We start from the raw sequence: 12,928 nt of genomic DNA, 5'->3' as shown, positions 1-12,928 counted from the left end.
TCCATGCCTCTGGCTGCCTCTTTCTTCAGCATGGGGGTGGGAGGAAGGGAGGGCAGGGAGGGGGTCCTGAAGGCGCCCCCACACCCTGAGGCCAGGAGGCCGGCATATTGGGCCCCGATCCCACAGGGCGGAGGGCAGCTTGGAGGCGCCGCTGGGCGGCGGGGGCGGGGGCGCCCAGTGTGCAGAGGGCGAAGCACAGGCCTCCGCTGAGCCCCGGACGCAGCATCCTTCTCACTGTTGCCGCCAGCAACGTTGTAAATAACTCAGAACCATATGAATAAAAACTCAGTTTTGCCCTTCAAGTCCCCCCCACCATCTCGCTCTCCCGGAGGCACAACTGGGAACGAAGCGGTGCGTCCCCGCAGGCCTCCTGGGATCCCCAGAGGGCCCACGCGCGTGCACACCGCACCCCGGCTTTCCCTTCTCATCAGAGGTGGGGCCTGGCCCACAGGAGCGTCTGCGCCGGCTCCTCGAATGTTACCCAAATGACTTATTTAAATGTTACGCAAACGACTTATCCACGTCAGTCAGCGTTTACATGGTACAAGGTCCCCTGGTGTCTCTGGGCTCCTCTCCCTGGAGGCAGCCCCGCCCACCTGCAGGGCCCCCCACCTCGATGCCAGGGCAGCGGGGCGGCGCGGGCGAGGGTGCGCATGCGTGTGTGCGCCTGAGCCTGCGGCGTGTCCACTGCTTCCCTAGGACGGGCGTGGAGACAGCGCTGCCTCGGGTCCCTCCAGGGTTTGCCCGGCCGCTGCCACCCTGCGGCTCCTGTTGCTGAGCACCCCCGTGTGCCAGGCAACCCCCTCCCCAGCGTGTTTCTCAGGAGCTTCACTCCGTCTCCTGGCAACTCCGGACAGGCCCCTCCCACGGTCCTGAGGCCCAGACTGTGGGAGACCTAGTAAGGGTCTGACCTGGTGGCACCACCAGACCTATGTGTGTGTGAACGCACGTGCGTGGTCGTCTGCACACATGGGGGCCGCTGGAGGAGCCGGGGTCCTTGAACCCTGCATCCTTCAGAGTTCTCAAAGAGGCTGAGAGCTGGGCCGGCCGGCCGCTCCAGCAAAGCTATTTTTAGCTCCAGAACATCTATTTATAACTCTGGCAGCCCCTTGGAGTCAATAAAAGGAGGACGGGAAAGAGCCGGTGGCTGTCCACAGCAGCCTGGCGGTGCGCACCGACCCGGGTGCCGGAGAGCCCCTGCAGCCCGGGCGGGGCGGCCGGGCGGTGACCCGCTGGGGCACTGACACCTGGGGCCCTGGGGCAGTGCGGGGCCCCATGGAGGGGTGGGGAGGCTCTGATCAGGGCGACCAGGCAGCTACGATTCCACGCGCTAGAGGGCTGAGCGGAGCAGGTAGTGAGGCGAGGCTGCAACCAAGCCCAGCCACCCTGGCTGGCCTCCTCCCACTCCTGCCCCCACATTGCCAAAGCGTGACCCCTGCTCCCCTAAACGCTGGGCAAGTCTCCTCCGCCTCTGTGTCCCCTAGGTCCCGTGAGAGCTGTAGGCCTTGCAGGTTCGGGGTGGTGGGTAGAGGGTGGGAATGGGCTGTGTGGTGTGGGTCTCTGCCCGCCGGTGGTGATGCTGCTGGTTAGGACGCCTGGGCCACCCCCCTGGGCCCCCACAGACGTGTCCCAGAGCAGAACCAGGGCTGGGCCGGCTGGCCCCGCAGTTCTTAGGGTGACTCAAGCCACACCTCAGCGCCGACCCTGGGGAAGTTTGGAAAACAAGGTTTGTCAGTCGGTTAGATGGTAGAGGGGGTGTGTCCCTCGCAGGGAGGGGTGCAGGGGCAGCGTGGATGGAGCTCTGCCTTGACCAGGGTTGGGAGTGCCGAGGGCTTCGCAGATCCGCTCCTGCTCTTAAAGTGTGAGAAAAACAACAAAAAAAAAAGCGTGAGAACAGGAATGAAGGTGCAGGAAGGGGAGGGCAGGGTCACCAGAGTGGTCAATGACCCAGGTCACCCAGGGCTTTCTGAAAGGGGACTTTGGGGGCGTGGCCGGTGGAACTGGCAATGCGTTTAAGCACAACGGACACCTTGGAGGCGGCCAACTTAGCAACCCAGAGCTCAGGGTCAGGCACTTAAATTCAGCGAAGCCAGGTATCCGGCACCTGTACTAACAGGGTGGCTGGTGCATGGGTGGGTGGTAGGGAGGGGATGTAAAGAGGGTGGGTAGATGGCTGGCTGGCTGGCTGGGTCAGGTTGGGAAGGTGGCTGATTAAGGAGTGGGTGGCTGAATGGGGACATATAAATGAGTGGGTGAACAGAGGGAGGGGTGGGCGGGCAGGTGGTTGAATGTATAGATGGGTGGATGGGCAGATGAGGGGTGGCCAAGGGGTGGGTGGAAGATGGGTGGGGATGGGTGGGTGGATAGAAAGTGGGAGGGTGGACGGGCTGGTGGCTGGAGAGGAAGTGATGGGCGGGTGAATGGGAGGAAGGCAGGGTCGAGGGAGAGAAGGCGGATGAATAGCTAAGATCTTACTACATTTTATTACTCTGTCTGTCTGCCTTGCATCGCAGCCGGGTGCTTCTTGCACGGCCCCACCGGACCAGGGGAGGCACTGGTCCTCGAAGGAGGCGCCCCGCAGACATCTAACAAATAAACCGCAGACCACCTGTCTCAGGCTGGACACCACCGTAGAAGCCCGGTTCAACCCTCTCCTAGGCGCAAGGTGGGGGCCGACTTCTCCAGCGTCCCCAGAGAGTTGAGGGTGGGCTGGGGTCCCTGCTTTGCTCTGCCCGGTGGAGCAGACCCCAGAAGTGTGCTGGGTGGGGCTGGCGCTCAGGCCCCTCCCCACTCGGACAGCGCTCGTGGTGTGCCTGCGTGGATTTGTCACGGTGCCTCTGATGTGCAGACCGGCTGGGTCACAGGGAGGCCGGGGCCGGGGGCGGGGCAGCGCCTGCGTGCTGGGTTGCTTTTGGAGAGGCTGGGGCGGTGCCACCAGGGCCACGGAGAGTGGAGGGGCATGTGCTGGGGCCGTGCTGCGGCCCTCTGCCCCGGTGAGTTCCCACGGGAAGTGGGTGCAGCTCCACGTGACTCTGAGTGTCCCCAGAAAAGCGATCCATCCTGAGCAGTGTGGCCCCTAACATCCAGGGAAAGCCCAGGCCCTGAGGATCTGGGTGTGGAACGGGGCAGCTGGCGTCCCATCTCCCCAAAGGAGCGCAGAGAACACCCAGGGCCGAGTGGGCGGGGCTTCTGGCAGGGGTTCCTTCCACTGGCCTGGCCCCCCAGGCCAGGGCAGGTGTCCTCCCCACCTGGCGGAGCTCATGTGCCCACCCACGGAGGACTCTCACCCTCTTCGGCGAGGGGGTGCGGAGGTCTGGACTGCTCTGTCAGTCCTGGGGCAGGGGTCTCCAGGCAAAGGGTCGTTCGCCAAGGAGTGGCCTGGTGGGGTCGTGGCTTTATGAAGGGGGAAGGGGACCCCGGAGCTAGTCTGGTCAGGCAGGAGAAGATGAGGCTGAGATATGGGGCTGGTGCCCAGAATGAGTCCTGGCGGGGCTGGGATAGAGACCTGTGGGCCTCCCCTCCAGGCCACAAGGTGGGGGAGGTGGCCAGGGGCAGGCCGCTCAAACGTCCCCTCCTCCGGGGAACCTCAGGGGAAGGGTTGGGGAGAGGGAGGGAAGGGGGGAGGACAGGGGCTCCTCGAAGCAGAGAAAGGGTTCTGTGAGGGAGCTTTGGGAGCACAGGGCGGGGTGGGGGTGACCCCCTGTGGCCTGTAGGGGGTACAGACAGGTACCCCTGTCCTGTACAGACAGGACGTAACACTCAGCACAGCAGCAAGGCCTGTCTTCAGGGTGGCCCATCAGGGGCTTCAGGGAGCAGAAGACAAAGCTCCCCCGAGTCCGTTCCCTGACCTGCGTCAGGCGGGGTGCCGGGGCCCCCACCCAACCACCAGCCTGCGGCTCCTTCCCAGGACCTCAGCCCCAGCTGGGGCCCGCTCTGCCAGCACACACTCACCTGGCCCTGCGAGCTCCATGGGGCCGGTGACCCTGGGGACCAGTGGAGAGTGATGGCACCACTGGCCTCAGGGCCAGGTGAAGCCAGGCTCGGCCAGACGCAGTCCGCCTGATGCAGTCTGCGGACATGCTTATAAATAGCCAAGGAGAACCTGAAATAGAAGTGGGGGACAGACGGGGGTGGGGGGGCCGGAGTCCTGGAGCCCAGTCTGGGGGAGGGAGGGCACCTGATGCCCCTGGGCAGGGGGGAACAAAGTCCCACTCCCCAGCACCCCACCCCACCCCGCTGTCCCCATGGGGGAGGTGGGGTGAAGTTGAGAACTCTGCCAGCCCCACTGAAGTGCTGATGAGTAAGGGGCAGGTGCACACCACAGCCCTCCCCCACCAGCCTTCTGTCCCAGGTGGCCTGCAAACTCAGTGGCCCCTTCTCTCTGCCTCCCAGGAAGAGGTGGGCCAAGATGCCTGCCTCTCTGTCCTCCATCCCCACCTCAGTGAATCTCCCGCAGCCCCGGCCCCGGCCCCGGCCCTGTGGACACGGGCCTACCCAGGCCTGGCAGGAAGGGGGCTCGCTCTCCACACCTTGGCCTGCACACTCTGTAGGCACCTCCCTGGCTGGGAGGGGACTCAGGAGTGTCCCCAACCTGCCCAAGGACACACGCCCGAAGCTGACGGGGAGGCCCTGGGCCCCGGGAGCCAGGCTGCTGGTGCTTGTGGCCTTCTGCTCATGCTCCGCCTCCTCCTGCCCCTCATCTGGGCATCCGGGAACCTGGGCCAAGAGTGGGCAACACCAGGCCTCCAGGGCGGAGCCACAGGGTGTCCCAAGGCTGTGACCAGAGGTCAAACAGAGAACTCCAGGGCCTCCTCACTCCCCAGTGACTTCAGCCCTCCTTCCCACCCCGCCCCCTCTCCGAGACCCCCCACCCAGGGGCCTGCCCCTCTCTGCTTCCCCTTTCCGCTGGTGGGCAGCCCTGGGGAGGGGAGCCGGCTGATAAAGAACAAGGGGATGGCACGCCCAGCTAATAAGGCCCTTCCCCTTGAGTCATCCCAAACAGGAAACTGCAGGAGGGGCAGGATTTGGGGCAGTAGGGCAGGATGCAGGAGGGGGACGTTCGGGGCCCTCGGACCTCCCCAAAGGGGGCAGACTGCCCCTCCCTTCCCGAGGCCAAAGACCCAGCAGGGGGGGACATGTGGCCGCTCCACCAGCAGGGCAGTGGGCACGGTCCCACTGACAGCCACAGGGCACGGGGGTGCGCGGTGAAGTCCACCCAGGTGTAGGGGTGCCTAGGTGTCTGGGGCAGGCGCAGCCCATCTCTGGACCCTCCGGGAGGAGCCCTCATCACACTCCGGCCCCCTGACCCTGCTCCTGGCAGACCAGGCCGATGCCAGACAAGCGCATACAGCTGGGCTAGCCCGGGGGCTTCTAGGGCCAGGAGGCTGGGCGCGGTGGGTGCGCCGTGCGGCTCCAGATGAGCTCACCCCAGGAAGGCCGCGCCCACTCCCCCCCCACCCCGCCACCCCCTTCCCGAGTGCGGCGCCCTTTATCCTCAAGGCGCCGCACCGCTGCCCCCGGCTCCCGCCCCCACGCGCGCCCTCGTAGGCCCCGGCTGGAGGGGAGGGCGGCACCGTGAGCACCTGCTCCATGCCAGAGTCCCCACACATCCGGGCCCGCCCCTAGTCGTGGCCCCAGGTGGGCAAACACCTGCCCGGTTGGGGCGGGACCAACGCCCCACCGGAGTCGGCCTGCGGACTGGGGCCATAGGGTGCGCTCCTCTCCAGTCCGGCTACGACCTGGGCTCGCGGGCCCCCACCCTGGGCGCACTCTGGGAGCCCGGAGAACCGAGAGCAGCCCGGCAGCGCCATCTGCTGCCAGTGCCCGGGGAAGGCCCGGCCACTGGGGACCGAGGCTCCCATGTTCGCCAGCTCTGCACCTCCCCTTTGTCCGGGGCCCTGCAGACTGGTAGGAAGCGCAGCCAGGATTCCGGTCGTCGGCTATCTCCCGCCCTGCTCCCTCCACTCGTCCGCCTTCGCCCTGGACTGCACACGGGCTGCACCAGCTCTGAGCCTCTCTGCCTCCAGGTCAACCCCACCCATGGCTTCTGGGCAGCTCAGATTCCATCCTTGACCTTTAGACCCGGAATTGCCAAGCTGCTGGGTGTTGCACACAGTATGTCCAGAGTCTCATCTCAACACCTCCATGTCCTTCCCTGCCCCCCCCCCCATTGCACACCCGCCAACCCTCGCCTCACACAGCCCCCATCCCAGCAGGAAGGAAGCAGTACTAGCTGTGGTTCTTGACTCTCGCCCCCACCCCTGGACGGTTGCACACGCCTGCAGCATCCCTCCTGCCCCACCATGCCCTTTTCTCTTCCTGGTACTCGCCCCTCCCTGGCCTGCCAGTGCGCTCTGTGCCTCTCCTTGGGCTGCCCACCCAGCTGCGGGGACACACGCACCCGCCTGCCGCCCTCTGCTGGAGGTCTGCCGCTCCCCCAACGGCCCAGCAGGGCCTGGCACTCCGGAGGCCCCGCCTCCCCTGCACACTCACGTGGTGTCCCTCCTGGGTGCACGTCTGGGTCCAAACCTCCCTTTTTGGAAGGGCACCAGCCAGATCGGACCAGGGCCACCCTAGTGACCTCATCTGCAAAACCCTATTTCCACGTCCCGTCCCACTCGGAGCTACTGGGGACCAGTAGACATCTTTGGGGGGCAGACACAATCCAGTCCCGTGAGAGGTGTCAGTGGAGGGAGGGGCGGAGAGAGGGTGCTTACACCCTGCCAGGGCCCCAGGAGCCCCTCAGCACCCTGCCCCAGGAGCAGACTCCGTGCACAGCCTATGGATCGGCCTCCCTCCCGGCCGGCTGCACTCTCTGCAGACCCGAGCGGGCACCAGGCTGATTAGGATGTGCCATCAGGGGCCACCTGGCCCAGGGCCTTTCACCTGGTTGCTGGTCAGAGGCCCCTGAGGGCATCTTCGGATGCAAGTGCCTGGGCCCCACCCAGACTTCTGAGCCAGACCCTCAGGAGAGCAGGGCCCGGGAGTCTGTGTTTCCCAACTTCCTCCAGGCAGTCAGGGCACCTACTGATGGGGACTTGGAGAGTTCAGGAACCTCCCGTCTAGTGGCACTGCCCACTGGATAGGGGTGGCAAGGGGCAGCCTGAGCCGGCAGTGCAGGGCTGGGTCACCCAGCTCCTTCCACTGCCACCTGCCAGGGGCCATGGCTTAGAGACCCTCAGCCTGCCTGGCACCAGCCGACCTGAGGAACAGGGGTGGGGTGGGGAGCATGGGAATGCACTGGCCCCTGACCTCTGACCGGCGGCACATCCGTGCCATGTTGGAGCCCACAGTCACGACATTCAGCTGGCATGCTACCGGGTCCAGGAGGGGCTGCGGAGGTGTCCTGTGAAAACCCTTGGAGGGGTGGGGCCTATGCTCTCCCCCTTGCCTGGCTGCCCATTTTCCTTCTCCCGAGATGTTTCTGGGTACCCTGCCCCACCCAACTGGAGAGGGGCTGATGTTGGGGCATCGCCCCTCTGAGCCTTCTGAGCCACAGGCCCAGCCATCCTGGTACTCAGACATCGACAGGCTGCGGCTGGGGCTGGGGCCACGACCCCCCCAACCCTTCAGCTCCTGGGACACCCTGTATTCGTCTCCAGAGCACCCCTCTCAGGCTACAAGGCTCCCGCCAGGTCAGCCTCCCCTGCAGCCCACACCCCTACACCCTGGTCCAGCTCTGGCTGGTTCTTGGCGGCTGGGGGTAGGGGGTTGACCTGGGCTCCCCCAGGCCCCCAGGATTGGAACTGGCCTGTGAGGCCGCATAGGGGAAAGCAGCAGGAACAGACTCACGCAGTGGCCTCCTGCTGACCAGGAGTCCGGAGCCTGTGTCCAGCCCGGCCCCCGCAGGGTCCTTGCAGCACCTTGGGCCAGTGCCCCTACCCCCACTCAGGGCCTCCACCCCTCATCTGCAGCACAGGAGTAGGGGGCAGGGAGAGGGTATCACCGACTCACCTTCCCACTCCCAGCTCCGTGCACTGTTTTCACTTCCCATGCCCTGGGGGCCCCTGGTGCTGGGGATGTGCCTGAGACAGACCCCTCACCCCTCACCCCCTGGGGAGCCCTGTGTGTGGAAGGTGAGTGGCGAGGCGTGCGGCACACTCTGTGGTGACGCTGTGGTTCCTGGGACAGGTACACACAGGATATGCTACTGTTCAGAGGAAGGGACAGCAGGAAGATGGCCCCGAGGAAGGGACATTGGAGAGAGGGCTTTGAAGGATGAGCAGGAGTCGTCTACGCTGAACCCAACAGGCAGAGGGGGTGCAGGGCCCCCAGGAGATGGGGTGGGAGTTCGCAGGCTGCACTGCCGTCTTCTGGGGCTTTTCCTCTCTGGAGTCCGTGGGGAATGGGGGTTGGGGGTCAAGGCCAGCTGGTGTGAGGCCAGGGAGGCACTAAGGCCACCCCATGCCCCCGAGAGCCAGCGCCCCGCCTTGGGCTCACTTGTGGCTCTGCTTCTTCAGCCCTGGGCTGGAGTCCAGGTCTGTCCCTGCACAGTGCCCCCTGACCACCCGCATGGCACCTTCTTGTGAAAACGGAAGGCCTGCCCAGGCTGGTGGGCCAGTGTTTCCGTTGGTCGGAGCAATGTCTGGCGGCTGAAAGGTTGCAGGTTCAATTCCCAGTCAGGCACATGCCTACCTCAGTTGTGTGTTCGACCCCATCTGGACTTGTATGATCCCTTGTTCAGGGGCGTGTGAGAGGCAACCAGTCAGCGCTCCTCTCTCCCATCAATGCTCCTCTTTCTCCCTTCCTCTCTCCCTTTCCCTCTCTATAAAAATAAACACATAACACCTTTATTTTTTTTAGATTTTATTTATTTATTTTCAGAGGGGAAAGGAAGGAGAGGAGAGAAACATCAATGTATGGTTGCCTCTCGTGAGTGCCCTGCTGGGAACTGGACCGCAACCCAGGCGTGTGCCCTGACTGGGAATCAAACCTTGATCCTTTGGTTCGCAGGTCTGCGCGCAATCCACTGAGCTACGCCAGCCACAGCAACACATAACACCTTTAAAGGAAAACAAATGCTATCCTGGGGCCTTGGCTGGCCACCTCCCCACAGGGGTGTTGCAGGCACCTGCAGGTTCCAGGGGCATTGCTCAGAGGAGGAGGAAGGGCCTGGCCTGCCAGGTGTGCAGCCTGGGCCGGGTGGCTCTGCTGCACCTGTGGACAGGGACGCTGAGGCCCCCACCTGGAGGGTCTCCTACCTGGAAGGTGCAGGGAAGCCTGAGCGCCCCAGAAGTGATGCCAAGTGATGTTGATTGGCCCTGAGCCCTGGTTGCTCTGTGGGCACAGGTCCCCCCCTGCAAGAGCTGAAGCCAGGAGCCCACAAGGGGCTCTCCTGCTCCCTGGGGGGGCAGGGCACCCCCTCTCCAGGCAGCTCAGCCCTTCTGCCACTGTGGGACGGCCGGCCAGAGTGTGTCAGCAGAGCTTGCTAAAGGCTCACAGGGCCGGTGACCTGGGAGGGGGAATGCAAGGGCCCGAGGGGCCGCGAGGGAGACCAGCTTTCTGCAGGGCCTTGCCCAGAGCAGACCCCAGCTCCCCTGAGGCCAGGGAGATGCCGGCCCTCTGGGGCCGGGAGGGAGAGTGGCTGCCTCGGCTGGGCGGGCTCTCTGAACGGCTGGCACTGCGGCCCTCGCCCTCAGCCTTGCTTGGGACTGTCCCAAGCACAGGAGCCATTGTTCTCTGGCCTCCGGTGGGGGGCAGGGCAGCGTGTGTCACGAGGCCCACCCCGTGCCAAGTGCCAAGGCCTGCCAGTGGGGCAGCTGGCACGGGGTGGGGGTGCTCTGCTCAGAGGGACTGCCCACGGCCCCACTGGCTGTGGGGGACGGGAAGGCAGCTGCAGGTGGGTCCTCGGCTCCACCGCAGGGTGATCAGGGGCCTGCAAGATGTTGGGAGTGGGGGCAGTCAGTGGGGCTGTGGGACAGACAGGGTCAGGCCCAAGGCCAGAGGAGAGAAGGCAGGGGGCCCAGCATGGCTCAGACTGCGTCCGGATGGGGCCCGTCCTTCCTCATAGAGCCGGGTGTGCCCACTAAGACTCAGCCCTGCGGCCAACCTTTTCCCAGAAGCCTTGTGGCCCACCCTGCCGGGGAGGACAGCTTCTTTGGGGAGATGCCTGCAGCTCCTGCCCTTGCGGGGTCCCTAGTCTAAAACAAAGGCATCACTGGGAAGCCAAGCCCTGCTGTCCCTGGCCCACTGCTCCCCATGCCCCAGGAACTTGGGCAGAGGCAGGTGCCGGCAGGAAAAGGCTGAAGACAGGGGCAGGGGCTGGCTTCCTAGGGCGGCAGCAGAGCCCCACAAATGGGCGGGATGAAAGCGACAGAGACGGATTGTCTCAGTTGCGAGGTCAGAAAGCTGCCACGTTCTGGGTGGCACAGCCGGCGCCCCCCCCCCCCCCGCGCCGTGCTGTGGGGGTGGGGCCTCAGAGCCAGCAGGAGGGGTCTGGCCCCGGCCTGCTCAGCTTGCTGGGGGCCAGCTTCTCCCTGGGACTCCTAATGCCTGCACCCTCTGCGTTTGTCCCTCTCTGGGCCCCCATTGGGCCTCTTCCTAAAGACAAGGGTCATATAGGATTAGGGCTCAGCCCTTCCCCAGTATGACCTCACCTGAACTAATGTAATCTGCAATTACCCTGTTTCCAAATAAGGGCACATTCTGAGGTACTTAAGGGTTTAGGACTTCAGTAGGTCTTTTTGCGGGGAGGAGGGCCCCAATTCGACCTCTGAGGCCCAACCTTCCCCTGTTCCAGAGGAGGGGCGGGAGGAGGGGACAGAGGTGGACATGGGTCAGGCAGCTTACCATCTCTGGCCAGTTGGTGTTCCCTGACTGCACTGTCCCTATCTAAGTGGCAAGGGCCTGCCAAGGGGGAGGTGGGCCTGAGGCTTCGGATCGCCAGGTGGTCCCACCACCTGGCACTCACCAGCCACCAGGTGTGTGGAGAGCAGGACAAGCACTAACACCGGTGTGAAGGAGGAGAGCCCCGGGCTCCTGGAGCAGAGCCGTGTCCTGTTTGGAAATAAACCACAAGTCTCTGAGATGCAGGCTTCAGCTTGTCCCTGGGCTCCGCCCGAGGCCGAGAGCAGGCCAGGGGACCCTGTGGGCCCGTGTGGTCGGAATTGCCGTGGCGGGCCAGGTGACGTGATGCCACAAAGTGGGGCGTGCCCGGCAGCATCTTCATTCACCAAGGGGATGGGATCGGCCTTGAGCACAGGTAGGCTGCGTGGCAGGTGGGGCGCACCTCCCTGCTTCCCCACTGTCAGCCTCCACCTGTGACTTCCCGAAGCTTCTTATGACACGTCCGGAAACATTCTCATTACACTAATGAAGCAACTGAGTCACGAGGGTGTTAAACAAGGTGTCCAGGCCACCAGCCAGCCAGTGGAAGAGCTGGGATCTGAATCTGAGACACGAGGGGACAGAGGGCTGCTGGTGCACAGTGGGGACAGGAAGAAAGGAGCCTGGGACTGGAGTGGGTGGTTGCCTGAAGCACTTCCTGGGACTAGCCAGCCGGGGTAACAGCTGCTTGAGGGAGACCCCAGCAGCCAGCATTCCCCTGGAGCAGTGGTCTGGGGCACCGTGCTAGGGAGAGACACACCTGAGGCGGGGCTGGCTAAAGGTGGAGCGAACTCGGGCTCGGGAGGAGCACGTTCAGTCGCAGTGAGGGAGACCCACCCGAATTCGCCCCACATCCTTCCCTCTTGAGACGTCACACGACGTGGATTCTCTCCTTTCCTTGGTCTCTCCTCACTCTTTTATCTCACACAGCTGCTGGTGGGAGCCTTTGCAGTTTCTGCCAGGAGCTTTGGGGCCACAGAGACACGAAGGGACAGGGGAGGTCTCCGCGCATCCTGGCCATCACTGGCGACCTTCAGCTCGCTGGGGAGCAGGGAGCCGAGTTTTGAGTATATAAAGGGCAGTTGCACTACAGGGGGAGGTGTAGGTGAGGGAACAGCGTTTGTTAGTACCAAGCAAGCGGCGGAATCGGGTGGCCTGACTTCCTTCCTAGGAATCCCCAACTTGGCGGGCAGTGTGTGCCTCTCACTCTACAAGCTGCTGGCCTCTTGTTCCCCAGTGGGCCGGCTGCCCAGAATCCCTCCAGTAAGCGTGCAGCCTCTGCTGCAGCCTTGCTCCAGGGCAGGTCCCCAGCCTTGCTTCAGGGGCATCGGTGCAGTGGCAGCTGTGACCAGTTCAGTCCCAGCTCTGTGGCCCACATACTGGTAGGCAGGGCTCAGCTGTCATTGGCAGAAGGGTCTACATCTCCCACTTGGCTAGAACTCTGGAGGAAGGCAGTCTTTTGAAGGCGCCCACGTCCCAAACTATGTCTTTTGCCCCTAGTGCCTTCCCCGGTCATGGTGCCTCCAAGGCATCCGGCCCCTGAGCTTTCTCTCTGGAGGGAGGCCTCCCCAGCGGACCTGTGGCTCACCTCATTGGCCACACCTTGTCCTTGGCTTCCCGCCGCGGGAGGGGCCCAGGATCGAAAGGGTTCACTTGCTAGTCTCTTCTGAGGGGGGTGGCCAGACGCCAGCGCTCAGGATCAGCCCACCGGCTCGGTTCTCCATCTGCCCAACTCTCCCGGCGATGCTGGGAGCCACCGGTATCCGTCCCTAATAAACTTCTTTCACCTTACACTTTTCTGTTCTTGGCAACTCAGAGCTCTGACGGACACCTGAGGCTTTCTGAGCCTGGAGAGGAGGCAAGGGGCCAGGAGGGGACCTGGAGGGGAGAGGAGGGCTGGAGGGCCTCCTCTGAAAGTAGGGGTCGGGGGCCTGTTCCCGGGTGGCGCCAGGGACAGTCCGACAAGGCGGGACAGTGTGGGCTCGCACGTGGAACCCAGCGAGGACAGGGAAAGCCAGACGCAGGCTCCGCGCGCGCTGGGCGGGGCGAGGGCGCCTCCGGGACTACGTTTCCCAGCAGGCGGCACGCTAGCATCACTTCCGGC

The sequence above is a fragment of the Sturnira hondurensis genome, unplaced genomic scaffold, assembly GCF_014824575.4.
Source record: "Sturnira hondurensis isolate 20B ecotype Veracruz unplaced genomic scaffold, ASM1482457v3 Scaffold0025325, whole genome shotgun sequence".
Taxonomy (NCBI): domain Eukaryota; kingdom Metazoa; phylum Chordata; class Mammalia; order Chiroptera; family Phyllostomidae; genus Sturnira; species Sturnira hondurensis.
This window is presented reverse-complemented; position numbering follows the sequence as displayed.